At 42.6% G+C, this 16,942-nt stretch overlaps 1 protein-coding gene across 8 annotated transcripts in view; it reads left to right on the forward strand.

Annotated features, from left to right (window-relative positions):
* The first annotated feature begins 7,050 nt into the window (after positions 1-7,050).
* Positions 7,051-16,942, forward strand: part of PLEKHA1 (pleckstrin homology domain containing A1) — a 31,351-nt gene continuing 21,459 nt past the window's right edge. For 4 of the 8 annotated variants that reach the window (XM_042019517.1, XM_042019512.1, XM_042019513.1 and 1 more), the window contains exon 1: positions 7,051-7,188. The gene's annotated coding sequence lies outside the window, so the exon portion shown is untranslated. Of the gene's footprint in view, positions 7,189-7,301; positions 7,433-16,942 lie in introns of those variants that run through there. The other 4 variants (XM_042019510.1, XM_042019507.1, XM_042019514.1 and 1 more) reach the window with 2 other exon arrangements.

Consider the following 16,942-nt stretch of genomic DNA (forward strand, 5'->3'; position numbering starts at 1 on the left):
GCTGTTTACACAACCCCTCGGAGCTACTGCCACAACCTGTGGAGCTGGTTTTAGCAGGAGTGGAAAATCTGTGGAGAGCAAGGAAATGCTGAGAAGCCAGACAAGCTGGAGCAATATCTGGAGCGGTGCTGGGCGCGTTGTCAGTGAAATAATTTTCAGCAGCAGTTCAATTTCATCCATGTTCAGCCCTGAGTGTACAGGTTGATGGCAACAGAGCTTGGAAAAAGGGCTCCAGAGGAAACTTCTTGTCTCCTAAATCATCCTTGGGGACCAAGAAGGAGAGGCCAGGATTGCCTTCATGCCCTGTGGCAGGCACTGGCTGCGCTCCAGGCACAGGGGCTGCTATCTCCATGTAAAATCCTGTTCCCCACCTCAGCAGGGTCAGAGCTGGTTCTGGCTCCAGGTCTCTCCCCATCAGTGATAAATCCAGGGTTGATTTCAGATAGGAACTGTTGGCAGCAGGGGATTTTATGGGTCATGTCATAACTGCATCCATTACCATAAGAATATACTAAGAGAACTTTATTCCTACACTGACTTAAAAAAATATAAATACCAGAGATATTGTAATAAAGACACTAGTTTTTAAATTGGAAAGACCCAATTTGGGTAGCTTTTGATGGCAAAATATTCACAATTGATTTTTAAGCAGTAGCCCATTGTGTAATGTGCACCATGTGCAAAGGCTGTGGCTTCCTACACTAAAAGTCAGAGCAGTTGGAGTTACAAAAACTGAAATTTGGTCGAGTGTGGGATCAAATTTTGAGCCTCTTTAATTCCAGCAACCAGTTTTAATCTTTCCTCCAAGGTAAATAAAAGGGAACATTACTGAAGGCAGTAGAGTTTGGGGGATGGCAAAAAGGAGGTAAATAAAGCAAATCATTCTGGGAGTTCCTGGGAGCTCTTCAGAAGTGATGAGGTAAGAAAAATGGGGATTGTCCAAAAAGGATGACAGGCATTTCACCCAAGAAACGGGAATTATTAGGGCTGAAGGGAGCTCAGTTTTTCTGCTCAGAAACCAACGTAAGACATTACAAAATAATTTCTCTGAAGGAGATGTAGAACAGCACTCAAGGAACAACCTGGGAAGGGGACACCAACAGGCTAAAATGCCATTTGGGAATGTCTCCAGAGCCTCATCATTTCACACACTTTCTAAATCTAAGCATTCAAAGATTTTTGCATTCCTTCTAGATACTCTGAAATGGTAACAAAATTTATATTTTCCTTTTTAAATGTAGGCACAGAGTTGGGTTTTGGGGGTTTTTTTGGCTATCTACTTCAAGTTATGTCATGTAATATGGTGGATTTTATAGGGATATCCTTATCTTTTAATAAATCTTTATTAATTGCTTATTTTATTTTATGAGCTTAAAAGTTACAATGTTAGCTGTTAGCCAGGGCCTTCATACACTCCAACTGTTGAACATTTTTTTAATGGCTGTGTGGGTGACAGAATCACATGGCAGTGAAGGAGCCAAGGTGTTTTCTCTGGAGCTCGTGCCAGTTTTGGGCTTTAACGCTGCCTGTGTGCCAGCTCAGAGTTCCAGGTAATACCTGAACTGTCACAACACCTGCCAGGGCAAGAGTGGGCTGGGAAAAATGTTAACCCCATCTGAAATTATCAACTGAGGTTTTGCTGGTGCTGTCCTGTGTGTCACAGGGCTGGGACAGTTTTTACCTTGCACTGGGAGCCCCTGTAGTTCCTCCTTGGATGTAAAACACCACATTTTGGGCACTGCTGCTTGGATCTCCACCTGCAGAGCTGTTCTGCCCGTGAAAAAAAGTTGATCTAGGGCACCTAGATGTGTGGGCATCCCCGTGGGGCACATCCATAGATGGGTACCAGTGAGAGGGGTTGAGGGCTGGTGGCACCAGCAGTGGGACTCTCACCACCGGGGACACTGCTTTGACCAGGTGGAGAAAGCAGAGTGCCATCACCAAGGGATTCCCCAGCTTGGCAAATATCAGCCACAGCTAAGTCAGAAGGGTGTGCCAAGGGCAGGACATTGCCATGTACTTCGGGGTCTCACTATAACTGAATTAAAGCTTTTTCACTTTCACCCTCTCGTGGTTTAACCCCAGCCAAGCCCCACACGGCTCACTCCCCACCACAGAGACAGGGGAGAGAATCCAAAGGGTAAAAGCAAGTCTGTTGAATTCATTTGGTCCATGACTTCAGGCTCCATCTGTTCTGGTGGTCACTCAGGACAGGAGAGGTGGTGTCTGGAGGGAGTTCCTGTGCCCCAAAGCCAGCTCGGGTCAGGTCACTGCTGCACTGCCACTGCTTCTTTTAAGGCTTCTCCTCCATTGGTTCAGGTCGTTCCTGCTGTAGTAATTCCTGTGAAATACAGCTCAAATCATGGCTTATAACAATTTAAAAGGCACATCCAGTACAATCTCCAGCCCTGGTCCTTTGAGGACTGGGACTTACAGCAAAGTATGATGTTATAGCTCCCAGTAAAGAGCACAAATGAGAGCAGCTTCAACCCCCAGCTTTACTCTGCACTGTACTAGCTAATATAAATGTAAATTATCTCTGTAACATAGCGCATAGTGAAATACTAAACAAATAAAACACACAAAATAGTGAGCCTCTGCCTCCTATCCTGCCCAATGACAGCAGCAAGGCACTGTCCTGACCTGACTGCAGCAGCCGTGTGAGCTGAAAGCCCCCCGGGCGGTTTGCATATATTTCAGTGCAGAATACGCCCTTTCCTGAAGAAGATTAAGCTCTCATCTTTTAAGCTTTGAAATGAAATGAAAGTATTTCAATTTTTTTATTGCAGGGACGCTGTATTTTGAAGACAACTCACTTTTTTTTTTTTTTTTTTTAATGTGGAATGGTTTTAGGTTAAAATAGACAAAAGGGAATAAGAGGGCTTTTTTGGTTTTTGCTAATAAATTTTATATCTAGAAAGATGGAAGCAGAATAAAAACGCACTGTTTGGTAGAAAATGAGGAATCACCATATGTATTTTAGTATAATGCTATGCACATAGGAATGAGGAAAACAACTTCAACATAGGAATATTAAACTCCTAACGAACTCAAAGTGTTTAAATATGGCTTTCAGGGAAACAGAGTACTTAAAAGGCTGGGAAATTACTTCATCACTGTATATCAGTACTTATCCACAGCAGCTACATCAGGGTGCTTTTCTACTTCAATATCAAATTAATAACAAGATCCAATGACTGGCAGCTCAAGCTGAATGAATTCAACCTCCATGTGAGATTAAATTCCCAAGCTCTGTCAACATCATTTCATCAGAAGAGATGAAGTTTTAGCTTTAAAATGCATATTACAAATATGCTTTAGAGCAGCTTTTGAATTAAACCGTCTGCTCGTCCGTGCCGGGGTTTTAATGCTCCCGCTCCTCTCCTTGCCGTGGGAGGCACAGAGAGGTTTCATCTGTGCTGCCCTCGAGGTGCCCATCACATGCAGAGTTCTGCTGTAAGGCACTGACTGGAAGGAAGCCTTCTGCAGTGCTTTAGCTGATTACCTGCAGGGATGGAGAGGATGTTTGTCCTTCGCTACCCGTTAGGCTTGCTCAGGAATCAGTGTCATCCTCTCGAGCTTCAGCAACTGGCCATAAACTAGGGTCTGCTCCAGAGGGGGACAGGACAACCTCATTTCTCAGAGTCTGTTGTGCTCACATGTTTCAGTCACAGAACTGGCAGCCCTGAAGTAGCAAGGGTTGTTCTTCCCCAGGTCACACTGGTGGGAGCCTTGGAGAAATTTTGGTCTCTCTCTCTCTGTTATGGCAAATAATTTAATTAGGTAATAAATACTACCTAATTAGCCCCATGCCACTGCAGTGAACTCATACATTCATCCTCTGGGATGAAGTTTAATGACTGAAAAGCTTTCCTTGGTTGCTAACACTGAAGGTGTCAGCAGAGTAATGGCCTTGCCTGGTCACAGCCTCTGAGAAAAGTAGTCCCATTGAGGTCAGCAACACCCCTCTTAAAATAGTGCACAGGAGGCATACTGCATGTGGATGGAATTTGCAATATTGAACCCATAAAAACAGAATATAGTGACAGCATTTTGCTCTGCACTCAGTAATTCACTGGTCAGGCTTTTTTCCTGTTTTCCACGGCAACATAACTGTTGGTTTTAACAAAACCGTTTTGTCCAAGGCCGAATTAATTTCTTTAGAGCAATGAACTGAGGTTTTGTTCATAGCTCTTTATTTCTGCATACCTATAAAGTTGTTGAACTTCCTCAGCTGGGTAAAAGTATCCATCATGAAAATACCATTAGAAAAGCAATATTTTGGAATTTTTGGATATTTCTGCTTCTTTGCCAAGACATGAAATCTGTGTATTTATATATACAAGGTATGTATGTGATTTGCATGTTTATATTTATATTTGTGTGTTGACATTTATATGGATAGATACATGCTACTCCTCTGGTACTACTGTTCCACTGGGAGCTTCCATACCTGTGAAATAAACACTTGTTTCTAAGGGTGCATATTGCTGCAGGTCACTCACCAAATGCTATTTATTATAAACTGTATTCTGAGCAACTGCAATCCCAGTAGGAACTGATGTCCAAACCCTCCTACCTGTCTCAGTGATGAGAGTCACAAGCAGGTTCTGAGTAAAAGGTTGGCACAGCAGGGGCCTGCCAACATTTTCTGCCAGACATGAAGACTCTTGTGGGGATACCTGCCAGTATTTGAAAACTATGAATAGAGACAACTGGAGAGGAAATAAGTGCCTGTCTCATAATTCTGCTGGAATATACTGGGCCCTGAACCAATTTCTACACTGAAGTCAGTGGCATTGCATGGAGAAGAAGCCAGTGCAGAATTTATACTTGAATATTTTTAGACATGGCAGGGTAGGTAAAATAGAGATTGTGTCCTTTGTAATCTCTGCATGCCTACTTTGTGCTGCAGAATAGGAAGGTCCCTGGGTGACCCAGTCACTTCACACCCAAAGTTTACCTGTTTGTCATCACAATCACCTTCAGCTGTTGCATTTGCACGTTCCACGGAGAGGAATACTGAAAATACTGAGTTGTTTTGAAGTCAGGGAGCTCAGCTGAGCTTTAAGCAGCCTCTGTAGCACTGCAGTTTATAAAAGCAGAACTAGGAGCAGCATTGTACTGAGAGCACCTCTTATTCAAGAGATAACTTAGAATGATTATTATTAGAGATAACTGTGTTTATGTCTTGGACATCAAAGATTCACAGCTCCTCATTTTTTGGTTCTCCACATGCGAATTTCATGAAAATACTTTTGTGAACAGCACAAAGGACAGAATATGTCTATAGTAAAGTGTTTGTGTCTCAGCTTAAGTAAAGACAGCTCCTTATATACCTGACTGTCTCCTCACTAAATTGGGAGAATTAGGCTACCCTAAAAGAAAAGTTGCAGTTGTGTTTCATGATAGAAACTACGGTAAACTACAGTAGGAGGTTTGTTACCCAATTCCAATGAAATATACTCCTTCTTATAAATGTAATAATCTTTTTATCCTTTCCTGAGTCTTACTGTCAGAATATATGGTTATTCAAACCTTGTGTGGGAGGCTGGAGAAAATATTTGCAAGTTAAGGCACATCAGACTGTAGACTGCTGTAGATTCCATGTGTTGTGGAATGGCTTTTGCTTCTATGGCTTTTTGAGTGCAAAAAGGGTGTATAATTTTGTAAAAGGCTCTTCCATGTGCAGTGTGATGGCAGGACACATCCTGCAGTCATTTAATAGCTGCCACAGCCCCGATAGTTCTGTCAGGATGAGAAATGCCAGCTCCGGACTTCAGTGGGGGAGAGCCATGGTGCTGCCCACTGTAAATTGTCTTGCATTAACTCCAGTAAAACACTGTTAAGTGAAAAACGACAACAAGAAAATGTATGAATAATTGTGAATGAAGTCCAAACTGAAAAGCCTCTGCAGCTGCAGAGTGTGTGACCTCTCCGGGGTTTGATAGGGAAGAGTTGCCATGGGAATGGTGCGGCATTGTTTGCGGCTGACTTCAGCTTTTATTGTTGTGCTCTGATTACAGCTTTTGTTTCACTGTGAAGTATGGTTGTTACATGCCAGCTCGAAACAAAGATGCATTTACAGGCAGCGGCGGAGTTCAAATGGTTTCTATAATTAGAGATATCACTGCTTTAAGCAAGGAAAAAAATTCCTGTGTTACTATTTCAGAAAACACGAAGTTTTTCAGTATAAATTTAATGTCTGCTTAGGAGAGAAGTAGCTTCCCAGTAAAACTGGTTAAACATCACTATGGGGAATTGTCATTTGCCACTAGGACCGACAGCAAAAGGCTGCATCTGAGCCTCCAGGTGAAGACAGTTCAGCTGCAGGGTACAGAGAATTCGAGTTTTTTGCCACATTAGTAAAGTGTACACAGACATGTATCAACATCGTGATTTACTACATCCTTAAAGCTTGTTAGCTCCAAGATGTCCTTGAGTAAGGGAAGCCAACTGTGCTATGTGTTCTAAGGGCACTGCTGACTCTTATTTGATTTGCCATCAGCCAGGACCCCCCAGTCCCTTTCCAGAGCGTTGCTCTCCAGTGTCATTCCCCAGTCTGTCTGTACATCCAGGGTCGATCTATCCCAGGTGCAGAATCTGGCACTCAGCCTGTTAAACATCACATGGTTGGTGAATGCCAGTTCATAGAAGCATAGATCACAAAACAGTTTGGTTGGAAGGGACCTTAAAGCCCATCCAGTGCCACCCCCTGCCATGGGCAGGGACACCTTCCACTGTCCCAGGCTGCTCCAAGCCCCTTCCAGCCTGGCCTTGGACACTGCCAGGGATCCAGGGGCAGCCACAGCTTCTCTGGGCACCCTGTGCCAGGGCCTCCCCACCCTCGCAGGGAAGAATTTCTTCACAACGTGCAACATTTCCTTCCCTGCTCGGGCCTCCCCATTAAAGACAAGATTAAAATCCCAGTAATTGGACTACAATTCCCATCATGCCCCGCGCCGCCGGCCCGTGCCCCTCCCCTCCCGCGCCGCACTACATGTCCCAGCAGGCCGCGGGGCGGTGCGGGCGGTGGCGCGGCGGCGCACGCGCAGTGTGGGTGCCCGGCGGTGCGGACGGAGGCGGCGGGACGAGCCCGTTCCCGGTGCGGAGCGCGGAGCGGGGCCGGGAGCGCGCCCGGGCAGCGCCCGGCTCTCCTCAGGGGGCTCCCGCACTGTCAGGACTCCAGTAAGTGCCTCGGCCCGGGGCGGGGCTCGGCCTGCCCTGGGTGATGCCCTTCCTTCCGCGCCTGCCCGGTGTGTGACCGCGCAGGGCACTGTCCTGCTGCCCCTGCGCCTCTCCCTCCTCTTTTCCTTTCCGTTTTCCCTGGAAGGCGCTCGGCGGCGCGGGGGCTCTGCCCGTGCGTCCCCCGGGGGCAGCGCGGTGTCGGGTGCCCCGGTGGCGCAGGCAGGGCGCTGTCACAGCCCCAGAGGTAGGAGAAGAGGTGATCTCATTGCTCGTCATGGTCTGTTCTCCCTGCGCTCGCCTTCGCCGCTCCGGTGTTGGAGCACGCCGGGAAGGAGCGATGTTATCTGGGCAGAGCCTGCAGGGATGGTGCCTGCGAGGGTGTGGGCTCCCCGAGCACCCTCCCTCGGTTCGGCTCGCCTTTGGGATCCCTCTCCCAGCTGCAGCTCCAAGGAGAGCTCAGTGGGGCTGGGACAGCCAGTGTGTAGTGCCGCGTTTGTTTTTAGCTTTGGAAGGCATAAGTTTTGGAGAGGGCTGGGTGGGGAGGCTGTTGGCACGCTCTGAGCTGTGTTCTGGGTTAGCTGTAACCGGGGCTGGTTATTTACTGAACCAAAGTGTCTTTAAATGGATAACTTGACTATAAATGAATGTTAAACTGTAACCACTGTTGTTATATGCGCGGTTTTTATCACCTGTAAAATTCCAGATAGGCGTTTGACATGCTGCTAAACTTAACACAGACTTAAATTCTGTATGTGTTGTGCAGCTCTCTTGGGAGGAACTAATGCATGACCTTCATAAAAGGCATTATGTTATTGCATCAAATGTTTGCAAAGTAACATCAAGAGGACAGCAATTTTCTCTTTGGCAGGCTGCTGCTTTGAGGCCTTCTGTAAAAAAAAAAAAAAAAGTCTGATTTTCACTAAGCAGTCTGTTGTGTTTATAATCAAGCAGAATGAACAGTCTTCAAGTGGGGAAACAGTTATTACTTAGTTAGGCTGAGCACCTGAATTAGGCATCAGCAAAGTGGTGTTACTTACCTGAGTAAAGCTCAGAGGTAGAATCTTTTTTTAATTTTTTTTTTTTTATTTAGATTCTTAAGAGCTACATATCTCCATGCTTCACCTTCTTTTCAAAGCAGAGTACTTTTAAATAGACTGCTAGGCTTAGAGCAAGCTGAACAGCATAAACTTCTTTGTTGCCTTCCGACGAATTCCTTGCTTTCCTGACAGAGGCTGTAACGTCTGTAAAGATAAATTTTCTCTTCTCCTTACCTGCTCCCATACGTGACCCTGCAGGGCAGAGCCATATTTGATCGTACGGTTTTGGGGCCTGTGACATGTGAGGAGCGGCTTCTTGCTGTTGAAACCAATCCAACAGGGTTTGCTGGGTTTTGTGGTTTTGTTTTTTTTTTTTGTTTTTTTTTTTTTTTTTTTTTTTTTTTTTGTTTTTGTTTTTGGTTTTTTTTTTTTTTTTTTTTTAATTTGGGCTGCATTTATTTTGAGGCAGCACAAACACAATCCTAACCGAGGTGGAAATGTGCATGGTAACTTTGGTTGCTCTCTCATGAGTTACTCTGTCTTATGGAACAGTGAACTTGCATTTTAGGTCCATTCAGTCTTGTTCCCTCCTACTTGTTATTTTTAGTTGAAAGAATCACACCAGTAACAATACATAAAACTGTCAGGTTTGTGAAGCACAGAAGTGTAAAAGTGCTGTTTTCCCTTTTGTCACATGAGGAAGTGTTAAAAGTGGGCTGAAATCTCTTTGTGGCAGAGAGAGATGCTGGGCCTGGTTGATATTTGGAGGAGAGCCTTTTAATTCGGGGATAGATAAGCACTGATGCAGAAAGTGATAATTCAAGAAATAATACATGGGGGTTTTATGTGTCCTGAATATCAGTGAGTGCTACACCACTGGAGTCAGCTTTGCATAAAATAAAAACCTTTGTGCGACTCACTGAGTTCTATTTGCAGTTATCAAACATTGTGGTTTGATTTTGTGAGTGTAGAAAATTTAATTCCAAGTTCATAATTTCTGAAGACATCTATTTTCTTGAGCTATTTCTCTGCTGTAAAACTACATTTGGCCTCATGTTCCATTGTGTAGCTCTGCATTTTAAGGGTGAAATTAAAGAAAAAGATGCACAGTGGGTCAGTGGCAGGTGTAGTGCAGTGTTGAAACGTTTCAGAGGAGTGGATGCTTTCATACAGATTAGAGAACAGGCAAAGAAGAATCATTGTATGAAGAAAGCAGGCAGCATTTTAATGCTTTCCCTCCTCCTTCTCTCCTCCTGTATTTATTTTTCCTCAGGAGTAGTAGCTGAGTGACAGAAGACAGACACACACACATGAGGAATACAGAAGGCATGTGCATGAGGAAGAGACCTGAATGCAGGAAAAGGCCTTGTTTTTTCCAGGTAGCTGGGGCTTGTTCCAGAAGGCAGCAGAGCTATCTCAGCTCAAATAAAGGCTGACTGCATGTCAGAGAGTTGGTGTAGAAGAGAGGAAGTGCAGAAGTCAGTTTTTATTGACTGTAACAGATTAGAAAGAACTTGAGGACATTACTGAAATGAGAACAGATCTCGGCTTGTAACACAGTCTCCAGTGTAGTGTTGGATGTAGCCCAAACTGCCAGGCCTGCAAAATTCTTAATCTGTTTTAGTAGATTTAGAATTCCATCGATGTCTTTATTACTGACTGTTCCTGGTTATTTAAGCTGACAGTTATCATAGTAAATGCAGTTCCTCCAAAGTGCAGCAAACCAGCAGTGTTAGGAAGTGAGTACATGTTCTAATGAGCAGAGTCCTTGCATGCTCTGCTGTGCTTTTGGAGGTATCCAGCTCTACATCAGTGTTTAGACAAACAATAGTTTGTGATATGAGAGCATGTATCTGTCTTACAAGATGGCTTTTGGCAGGTTTTTTTTTCTCTGACAATTACGAACAATAGAAACAGTCTTAGAAACCAGTTACTGGGGTTTGGAGCCAAGTGAACCTTTGTGCAGTTGTATAATTGCATGAAAATACAGGATAGTAACTTATTTCAGTGCCAAAATGGGAATTTAGGTAACTGGCTTTAGCATAAAACATTTTTACAGCGTGGAACAAGTGCTTAAGAAGTCACCAGGAAATTATATAAGAAACACAACAGTCAGTAGTACATGTATTGAAGTATTGCTGTCAGTGATTTATAAAATTATATAAGAAACCTAAATACCATAATCCTAGTGTGCTTCTTTGACATATAAAAATAATGTAACTGCTTTTAAAAAGTCGCCTGCTGAAGAGGTCTGAGTGACGAGAATGGTTCAGGTTTTGAAGTTATACTTCAATGCAGAGAGTGACTGAAATGAATTGGAATGGGAGATATGGCTGAGCTGCTTCAAGTTTTTTTCTGCTCTTACGCTGATCTTTCAAATTAGGACTTTGAAAATACGTAGGGCTAAGGTCATCTTGATACATGCTGTACCCTAACTGTGAGAAATATTTAGGTATGTGTTGGTATAGGGCTCAATTCTATAAATAACACTTTCCTCTCAGTGCTAGGTAAAGCAGCAGGGTTTTGTTGCTGTTGAGGAAGGAAGCTGGTTGATTGTCTCAGCACTAAGCAGCGTTTTCTCCCTCCAGGGACTTGCAGAAACATCTAGAATGTGTAGGTGTTTCTTTAATCTTGAAGAAGGAACTTATTAAGCTTTCTGGTGCAGAACTGTATGAGCCACTTATTCTTAACAGATGTTATCTGCACGAGTAGGGAGTTGCAGGTCTGGTAGACATTTGTGGCATTCAACAGTTTAAACAGTTTTCAGGTTTGAACATATGCCTTTGCCTTAAAATCTGAATAGTTTCAGGTATTTTATGTAGAAGAAAGGTGGTTCAATAGTGAGGTTGCTGCTCTGGGACTTGGGAAACAGGTTCAGCTTACTGTGTTGCCAAAAAGCTTCCTGTGTGGCCTGGGACAAGCTGCTTCTCTGTCCCTCCGTTCTCTTACTGAGAGTGCAGAGCAGCAGCAGCAGCTCTGCATCACAGGAGTGTTTAGGGTATGTCAGGTTGGACGTGGCCAGGGGTGGTGTTGATGTGGGGCACAGAGCTCCCTTGGGCTGGGAGGGAGAGGTTGAAGACATTGGCCAACTTAAAAACTAGGGTAAGCTCCAGGCAGGAGGAGGAAAACCAGAAAAAGACGGTGGAAAAAAAGGTTTTGACTGGAAATCTCTGGTGTCACTTAGAGAAAGCAAGTCCTTAAAACTTTAAGGAGCACTGTATGGCCTCGTTTGTTTAACAGAATTTTAAAACAATGCTTAAAATACCCACACAAACATGTAAATCTTTTATGTTATGGTTCTGCCACACCGGGGACAGTAGTAAAGCTCTCTCTGTTCCTTTGTTGGCTGTTCTGGTCTTTGGAAGATGCTTTTAAATCTAGCTAACCATTGCATCCACATGTTTTGGATATCAATTGAGCTCATTTGTTCTGCTGGCATGGTAAGCAGAATCTCTTAAATTGGGCCTGATTTACTGACTTCTCATGTGAAAGAGGTTGAGCTTCTCTACCTCTCAACTCCCCCAAAGGGAAAAAGAATTTGCAGCCACCTCTAATGAGCAGTGTCTTTAGTAATGTTATAGAGTTAAAATTATTTTGGATTTTAAATCCTTCTGGTGGAAATAGGGCACTGTCATTGCTATAAATTTAAGATGTAGACTAGACAGCAATTATCAAGCTTTGCAAACATGTTTTCATTGTTGAGAGTCAACACTCCCAGAAACAGTCTCTGTATACTGACAGAGAGGTGATAAATTAATTCATTTAATATGTAATTGTTTTGATGTGTATACTCTCCCTGGGTGCTTTGGTACCCACCACATTTACATCCCATGTCCAAGAAAATGTGTTGGAACTTGTTCAGACTAGTGACTTAATTAAATGTTCTTCTGTTAAGCACTAGAACAGTTACATGCCAGGTTTGTTGTAAGAGTGAGCAGTCCTCTTAAAACTGCACTTCAAAAGATGTTGTTAAATATGCTGGTTAACTCTTTAGGGAGGTTTAGAATGACAAATGGGAACTTAGGCTGTGCTAATAATTCAACTGGCAAGTTATTTCTCTATCTGGTAGACTCCATGCCTGTGTGTGCACCACTGCTGGAAGGTTGGGTAACTTAAAGGATGTTCTTGCTTCAAAAGTGTGTCTGCTGATTCAGGACTTCAGGATTTGGTTATCTTGATTTTTTTATCATTAACCTTTTTCTTTTGTTTCTTCCTTAAATCAAGTTCACTGCAGGTGCTGTAATTTATCTATAATATCTTCCTACTTTGTGCTGGTGTCCTGACTTTTGGGTGGAGGAGCATGACTCCTTCAGGAGGTCCATTTGCTGCCTTTTTGTGGGAGGCAGCAGTACAGTGTTGAAACCCAGCCTGTTGCATGCTCATGGTACATCCAGGATTTCCAGGCTTGTCAGATGTATGCAGGATTTGGGATTCTTCTGGAGTGTTTCTCCCTCGCCGTGTATAGGTCAGACAGCAATCCCACAAAATGCCAGGAGCCTGCCTGGTACTTTTGGGACTATTCTGTGGGTGGAGGGGTGTTACTCTCCCTACACACTGTAACTGAGGTTTTGAGAAACACCTTTGTCAGTGCAGAGCAACAGCTGGGCAGTAACTGTTACTTGTGTCACCCTACAAATAAGGAGGAAGGTGAGGAAGAAGGCCAGCAGCCAGGCATGGGCTGTACCTGACATGAGGACAATTCCCTGGGCTTATGGCTTGGTTCCAAGTAGGAAGGCTGCTGGAAATGAATTCTGTGAGAAGTTACAGTGTGTGATGTGCTTCGAGTGAAGTGTTAGTGTGCTGGCACTGTGCTACAAAACCTGTCACTGCAGAGCAGCTTTCACTTTATGGGGTTTATCTCTGTGTTGGGTGAGACTTTCATTAAATATGGCAGACTGGGATTTGATTTTTCTTAATTTAAGATGTATAAAAAAAAGGAGGGGGAGGGTAATGTCCCAAAAACTTTGCCATTTGATGGGAGCTTAATTTTCTCCTCCCACCTTGGTAAACAGGAGCTGTTGGGTTCTATAAATGCACATTGGTTCTCTTACATCAGGCAGACAAAGCCCTGTTCTTCCTGAAGAGCTTTCACTACGCTTGCACTTACTGAAGAGCTCTGAGATTAGTCCTAATCTCTGGGAATCCTTGTGTAGGACTGATATAATTGATAAGTGAGCTGGATTCTGGAGGAAATATCAAGTCTTTGCAGTAGAGGGAATTTTGGCTGACATAGTGGATTATACAAACACAGTCTGTACTGTAAATATTAAATGAGGTAAAAATTGAACAGCAATGATTTTTTCCTTTCCAGAGTGTTAACGTAGGTGAAGCATTGCACTTTTCTTTATTCTGCATCAAAATTGCTAAATTAGATCTATAAAATCAAAATTGATCATCAGCTTTGTGTGCTTTGTTTTCATTAAATCTTTTTATATCTGTAAAAGGGATCAAACCAAATATTCACCTGATAATGTTCTTTTCATTATTTGATATTTGAAATGAACTGAAAATTTTAGTTATTTACAGTGCTTTCTTTAACAGCATAAGAGTGTTCTGTGAAAACTGGAGATATAGCTAATTTCCTAAGCAGCTGGCCTTTCCATTTCTTGCATACTTCCCAGGAAGGTCTGTGTTCATTTATACTGCTGAGTTTATGCCCGGGATTCAGAGTGAAAATCAGCAAGACTGGCTCAAAAATGGCAAACTTCATTATTCAACCAGCCTCACCTTCTTTTTGTGTTGGACTTCCTCAAGTCAAATAAGCTTCACCAGGATTTGTAGTTTGATTCAGATGAGAATTTGAAAAAAGCTGGGAGTGTGTGGAATTCAAGTGCTTGGAGTGGTTGGCCCGGATGAAACAGTGACTATTATTGAAATTAAACAGGGTTTTTTCTAATGACTTACTGGTAATAATAAGTAATCCTAATAAGTAATGTGGTGATTTCCTGCTTGATTTTTAATTTGTTTTGGTTGTCATGAATGGACACTTTCTATAGAATAGACATGTAAGCATATTCAAGAACAAGGACCTAATTTGTCATATTTGGAGTTTTGCAGATGGCACTTATTCAAAATTTTGAAAAGGCTTATTAAAAAATTGTAAATATGAATCAACTTTGAACTTGCATTTTGAAGGATTTTAACTAGTATGTAACTGAAATTAATAAGCATTAAAAAACTTGTTTTGAGTCATGTATGAGATACAAGTCAAAGTGAATTAGAGTAACTATATTTTTTTTCCTTTATTGTATTTATCTCTGGTTATATCTCATTTTGAGTATATTATCTAGGCTTAATATAAAGTGATGAAAATTACATCTGACTGTTGTAAAGACTTGGTGTTATTGAACATGTTCTATGACTGTTTCTCAGCTTTGTTATTTTACTTTATTGCCTTGTAAGCTGGTCATCATTCATAAGTTATTAATGGATAAATTTCAAGCGTGTATTTTTATAATGGCCTTGTTGCACAGGATGCTTCCTTTTGTTTGTGTTAGCTCAGTGCATTTAGAGGGACAATTAAAATAATTGTTTTAGCTGGGCAAAAACCATTAGTAGGTGAGGTTGGGTTTTTTTGTTTTGTTTTGACTTAAAAGGTCAGTGATAGAGAGGAGTTTTGCATCCTGTGCCGTGCATTTCCTCATTCCATCATATCCCAGAGCCTTTGGCTGCTGTTGCAAATACCTTAAAATGGAGGAAAATAGTTTAGTTAAGAACAGGAAACATCACTCAGAGAAATTTCTGCAGAAGGTTTTGAGGAAGTACCAGTCTGTCCCATCATGGAACTTGTAGATCAGTGCTTGAGAAAGGCCAGGGGATGATGGATTTGGGTAACTTGAAAGCGTTTTCCTTGGAGCTTCAATCTTCCCCTAGAACATACAGAAATTTTTCCGAGGTGAAAGCAACATTGCAGGATAGTATTGAATGAAATCAATCATTTGACTTGCTGAGGTACACTGGAAAAGATGGGAGTGGTTAGCTTACCCTGATTTAACAAGTGTTCCTGGAAAACAGCAGATCAGCATTTTGAACACAGAATCATGACTGGCTAAGACTTAAGTTCAAGATAAGGCTGCTGGTTTTGTTAGATGAATCATCGCTGCAATGATGATTTTTCTATATTGTGGCCTGCTTGGAAGTTGGATTAGGTACTGGGGGAGGGATGTATCTTTTGGCATTCCTCATAGTTTGGTCAGGGATAGGAGAGGTCAGTGCTACTTGTATTTCAGGTTTTTTTATTTGGGAGACTGACTTCTGCTTAGGAATTCTCTTACAGGTGAATACTGGCCTTTTGCAGCTGGTTTTTCCTTCTTTTTGACTACTTTAGAGAGGGAATCTGAATTTAGGAGGCAGTGTATCCTGGAGACTTGCAGTTTTCATTTTCAGATGTAGTTAAAAAGTTGATCAGAGTGTCATAGGCTGCTAGCAAATCAGAGGCATGTCTTTTCTGTTAACAGAAGTATCCAGTGTCTGCTGTGCCCTCCAGGACAAAAATGAATCAGTGGAGGACCTTTGGGAAATTGAAAAGCTGGACTTGTAATTTTAAATCCATCAATTCTGAATTATCTTTTGTTGTCAAAAGAATTGCAGCCAAGTCAGCTCTCCAGTTCCTGGATTAGTTCTTTGTGGGGTTTTTTTTGTCATGTTTTTTGTACTTTGGAAGTTGAATGAAAGGTGAGCAGGGACATTGTCTCATAGTATAAGTTATCTCTTTAGTGGGCTGCCTGTGCTGGAAGGTTTTCAAGGAAGTAAAAAGAAGTTGAACTACTGTCCCTTGAAGATTTATGTGGCTTGTTTTCAGAGGGTGTTCTGAGCTGGTTGTCTTAGGGTTGGAATTTCCCTGTCCCTGCTCCCTTTCCTTGTTCTGGAAGTGCACAAGAAGGAAAGCTTTCATTGCTGTGTTCTTCAGGGGATAAGCAGAACAGTCTGAGCTCATCCCTTCCCCTCGGGAGTCAGTAAATGGTCAGTAAAAGAGATGACCAGCTGGAGAGCAGCTGATTTACAGCAGGAAGCTGAGAGTAATTGCCTAGGCAAAAGCCAGGAGCCCTCACTAATTAAGCTGTCCCTGGAACTGCAGGAAAGACTGGAGATCGCTGGGGATGCTGCTTTACCTTCCCTTTGTGGTGCTGGAGCTGCTGTAAACAGCAGAGCTTAAAAAGGGAGGTGGGGAGGAGGGATGGGCATGACTCATGGCATCATTTTATATTTATCAAGTGGAGGTGTATGAATGTTGTTCTTCATTTCATAGGGATGAGTAAGTAGGTAATGTATGTTTCTTAATCTTCCTAGCTGATAGAAGAAAACCCCAAAGTCATCTCCTGGGGTAAGTTAAATCTGAAGTTCCAAATGTCCACACGTTAAAGAGCAGGAAGCAGAACTGTTCGTCTAAACAAAAGAAATAAAAGTAATAAAATATACCCAAACCTTGGGGAAAAGACATGTAAAATAAAGAGATATTAAGTGCTCATGTTGTATTTATTAATCAAGCTCTCCTGTGGTAGTGCAAAGCCTATTGCACGGTCTTTTTGTAAGCACAAAATTCTGCTTGCTTTAGTCAGCCAGTGGTCCTTGGTTTGTACCTACCTGTGGAAATGAAGTCAAGGGAGAGATTGGGCCATAGAAATATTATCTGGCACCTCACTTCAGTCTTGTCTAGACTTGTACTTGAAGGTACGAAGGCTGCAGCCAATCTGTAATGGAGGTGAACTCAAGAACAG

This window comes from Corvus kubaryi, unplaced genomic scaffold (assembly GCF_017639235.1).
Source record: "Corvus kubaryi isolate FWS band 111438036 unplaced genomic scaffold, C.kubaryi_AGA036_p1.0 138, whole genome shotgun sequence".
Lineage (NCBI taxonomy): Eukaryota > Metazoa > Chordata > Aves > Passeriformes > Corvidae > Corvus > Corvus kubaryi.